The sequence below is a fragment of the Adiantum capillus-veneris genome, chromosome 16, assembly GCF_014529385.1.
Source record: "Adiantum capillus-veneris isolate H3 chromosome 16, ASM1452938v2, whole genome shotgun sequence".
Taxonomy (NCBI): Eukaryota; Viridiplantae; Streptophyta; class Polypodiopsida; order Polypodiales; family Pteridaceae; genus Adiantum; species Adiantum capillus-veneris.
The window spans coordinates 31597627-31602420 of NC_140946.1; the positions used below are offsets into that span (position 1 = coordinate 31597627).

The 4794-nt window shown below is 35.3% G+C and overlaps 1 pseudogene; it reads right to left on the reverse strand.

Moving 5' to 3' along the window:
- Positions 1-1154: 1154 nt before the first annotated feature.
- Positions 1155-2505, reverse strand: LOC147438814 (uncharacterized; annotated as a pseudogene).
- Positions 2506-4794: the final 2289 nt, after the last annotated feature.

Below are 4794 nucleotides of genomic sequence, written 5' to 3' on the forward strand. Positions count from 1 at the left end.
ATGAGAGCAAAAAAAGTGTTAAAGAAGTTCTTATTCAGCATGTATATATGCATAAAGAACTTACTTTAAGTGAATGGCCAGTCTATCTTTCAATAAACAGACCTAACTGTAAGTTTTGTAATCTATGAAAAAAGTCTTCATTTTATATTGCTTTTACATTGTAGATGTTTAGTTCTTTATGTTGGATTTTTTTCTACTTTGCAAAATGTTTATCCTTCCTCCTATGAGGAATGGCAATCAATTGAGTGCATCATTGGTGTTTTCAACAATTATCATTCATTCATAGGCAACCAAAAATATCGAGGGAGAACAAATAGGCAACTAATTGCTGAATTGGGAGTCTTATTCTGTGATCATTTCTTTCATGTAGGAGATGACCTCTCTTTTGGAACATTAGAGCTTATCTCTTTACCAACATTTACTAGTATTGATTGGCCTCTTCCAACAAGTGAGATAATTGAAGCTTATTGTCTTAAACTTTTTCCTGAAGTTCAAAGAGGACTGAAGCCAGGAGTTGCTAGTCGAATGGTGAAAATCAAGATATGCATGCCCATTCATGTTTTTGTTGACTTCTTTGCGACCAGTGAGACCATCAGATTAAAAAATACCATGCTTGTTTGTAATAATATCGATTATGATACTATTTTGGAGTTTTTGGATAAGGGATGGGATTGCAAAATCAATGAAGGAATTCGATGCAAAGTAGATTTGCAATCTGTAAATGTTAAATACATGATAAAATCTCAAAATTTTATTTTATCATTTTATTATCATCGGTCTCATAGAGTGAGAGGTGTTTGGATACCACTCAATCAAGATCTTGAAAGCATGGAAGAAAATCAGTTGAAGCAAGTGAACATTTGGATGGATGTGCAACTTCAAACAACTATATCAATAGATCAACGATGTATTCTCTCACAACTCAGACAAGATTTAATCATAGAGGATGAAGTGTATCTTCCAGAGAACTTTTTATTTCAAATCAATGGACGAAAGGTAAGATGTTTTTACTTTCTATTTTACTTAAAGGACATTCTTTAAAAAAAATTCAATGTAGATTTCTAAAAGAAGAGAGAGCAAAATGAGTTCTGAAGGTCTTCAACACAACTTGATTCACATAGTTTCCATATGAGTAAGTTTTATTTACAAAGCAATTAATAGCAAATATCTTTAAATTCTTTTTCATGTTCAATATCTGCATTGTCATATTGAATCTTATGCTTCTTTTCTTCACTTTAATCTACTTCTTCAGAGATCTACAAAATTGTGGAAGCTAAACCATCATGAGGTTGGGAGCTTAGTAAAGGGAAGTCACTTGTTTGAGGATCTAAAATTTCCTAGTCTCAACGTCTTCCAATCCATCATGTGGAAGATATGGAACATCCTCCAAATTTAAATTGGCCTCTTCAATGACGCTTTTTTTCTTTGTTGTGCGCCTTTTCCAGCTTAGCTCTTCCTCTTTGTCTTTGTCAGAGGCCTCACCTAGACCTTTAGGCTCTTCAAATTTTGATAAGTTCTTTTCCTTCTCCCAGCTTCTCATCAAAAGTCTATCTACTATATCCTTGATCATATCCATTCTGAACTGTAGCAAGTCAAGCTCCATGTAATCTTGCATTGGCATCTACAATGAAATTAAACCACTCAACTAATTTAAAAAATTTAGCAATACTCTTTGGCAATTTAAAGTTGCAGTCTTTACCTTTTATTTTTCATCTTCATGACTATATAAACGGCTCAGAAGTGATTTCATACTATAGAGCAAGTACCAACCACACTTGTGACTATCTTGTTTTGTAGGTATCTCCAACATTTATAGTTTCTCACATTGAGAATCCAATTTTTTTCTTTCAAAATATCATTGTAATTCATGACAAAGTGGGATTTTCTTACTCAAATATTTTTATGTGTTGTTTCTTTGAGAAATAAACCTCCTTGGTGGAAAGACTCAATTGCGGCAATCAAGAGGTTTGCATGGCTGGAAAAAAAAAGTTAGCACTTTTAAACTTTAAGATCTTTGGAAAATGAGATCTTACTTTTTGATTTCAGAGTGGATGGTTTCTGAAAGAGAGTTCAAATATAGTGTGTATTTCTCTTGGATGTCTAGTTTACCTTGAGCAATAAGGAAATACGACCAATCTCACTGTCTCTGGACAATATGTAAACCATGGAAGGAGTTCTTTTGGAGCTTTTTGTGCAATGAGGACTTGAGAAATTGCACAATCTAGAATGAAAACCTCTAGTTGAAATTGTTCATCGAGTTCAGGTTTTATAATACTACAAAACAATTCCAACCATTATATGTATCTTCAAATATATGAAAACTAAAATCAAGCAAAGAAAGAAAATTTACCTTGCAGAGAACTGAACAAAAGTATTTGATAAATCTTCTTCTCTACTTTTCACCATTTCAATTTTTTCAGCTCTTTGAGCATAGCCTTCTAGATGTCCTTGGTCCATCACAAAAACTTTGACATTGGATCCTAAACCTTCTAATCTTTTGATCATAAGGTTTTCTCTATGAAGGATCATTAACTGTTGAGCTACAGTTTGTTGTTTCCATTTATCTTCTTCATGTCTTTTTAAATTTCTATGTTCTCTTGATTTAATCTTGTGTCCTTATCCTGTGTTATACCTTCAATGTTCACCCTATCTTTAGGAAGCCTTGCCGGAGGAACGAATAGAATATCTCTCATTTTTTAATCTACAAAGATTGGTTCATGCCAAAAACTTTCAAACTTCACTCTTAGCATTGCAAGACTACTAAAATCTTTCCACATGATAGTAACTCTATGTGCATGAGCAACAAGAATATATGTGTCATTTAAATACTCTATCAAGTAGTCCTCACAAGCTCCTTGAAGACAAGCTAAAGCTATATGCCCCCATCTCAATCCCTCTTTGCATCTGTCACTGATTTTCTTGACAACTCGAACAAATGGAGCTTTAATTTGGTATACATAAGGTTACTTTATCCTGTTCTTTTCTTATTTTGCTAAGAACACTTATGCTTTGTGAAACACGTTTTCTTCAAGATCTAATCAAGGTTTCTACAGATGATTGAATATTGTCTTTTGGTCGGTCCACTCTTTTTGTAGTTTGCTTTGTTCTAGCCATGAGTTTTCCTATAAACAAAAAAGAGAAAGAATTAAACAAACAATAACTTTAGCTTTTTTATCATTTTGTTATTCATAAATTTTTCTATAGTCAGTCTCAAAAATCATGGTTACATGTATATCTTTGATATCAGAGAAGAGACTATTTGACTAATAATCATGTATAACATTACATTTTAAGTAGATTCAAAGATGTAAAAAAACAAAGTAAAAGTATCTTAAAGTCTCAGTCAAGTCAGCTAGAATGCACCTATTGTGCAAAAAGCTTGAGCCCATTAAGATTGGAAATTCTTTTTGGGCACAATAGGTATATTAGTTGAACTCTTATGAGCTTGTAAAAATCCCTTTCTCTTCCTTCCAACCCCACTTTGACCTTGTAGTAAATGCACCTATTGTGCGAAAAACTCAATTCCGTTATGCTTCAAAATAGATTTTTGGCATAGTAGGTATAATTCATTTTTTGACCCCCCTCTCCCAGAGTGAATGCGCCTATTATGCAAAAAAAAAATTCCCTTATGAATCGAAATGCCTTTTTGGTATAATGGGTATAATTCAAGTTTCTTAATATGCTTGAGTGAATGTACCTATTACGCAAAAATTTCAGTTCTCTCATGATTCAAAATACCATTTTGGCATAGTAGGTATAGCTCAAATTTTTAAGTCATCCCCCCCACCCCCACCCACCAACACCTCCCCCCCTCCTCTCTCTCTCTCTCTCTCTCTCTCTCTCTCTCTCTCTCTCTCTCTCTCTCTCTCTCTCTCTAGGTGCATCATGTTTATTACTTGAAATTCATGTGGCTTGCCAAAATGAAAAATGAAAAAGAGCATGCCTAAAGTTCTCTCTATTTTTAGATCACACCTAGTCAAATTTTATCACTTCCTTCATGAAGGGAGGAGGTATCACAAACAATAAGATGTCCTTCATTGACCACCTAGGATTAGGATAGATGGCGACTGTGGGAGAGTATATCTAGAAACAACAATATCAGCAGCATGATTCTCATTCCTTTATAAGGATAATAAGGTGCTTGGGTAGCAACATACATAGATAAGGCAGTTTCCTTGTTGAGAGGAGATAAAGTCACCACCCATGTTCAAGGATTGTCACCTGGCTCTAAATTTTTCACTTTGGGAATATGTGGAGTATGAGTATGAGATGTAAGTATGGAATTTGGGAGGAATCTAGGTGATGTATAGTCTCAATCCTTAAAATCCCCCTCCCTACCCCTCAAGAACAAAAACTAGCATTGCTAGGCACGAACATAGGGTAGACTAGCAACCTCACCTCCCCCTCTCTACCCCTCAAGAACAAAAACTGTAGTTTCATACAATAGCTTACGCACACACCCCCATTGTGTGGGAAGGTACCTTATTATTGTCGTAAAACACGACACAAGGCATACTACCACACAATGCACACACAAGACAAACATGCAAATCGTGTGGTTAGGTACTCTCCTACTACCACACATTGCAACATAGAGCATGCTCCCACATGGGCCCCCCTCACTCCCTCTCTCCTCTTAATGTACCTGCGAAGGAGTTCATTGATCTCTCTCTCTCTCTCTCTCTCTCTCTCTCTCTCTCTCTCTCTCTCTCTCTCTCTCTAGCTCACAAAAGAATACCCTGCGGGCCTAAGCAGGCCCGCCTATATACTAAGTTGTGGGCTTGCCAAGATTTT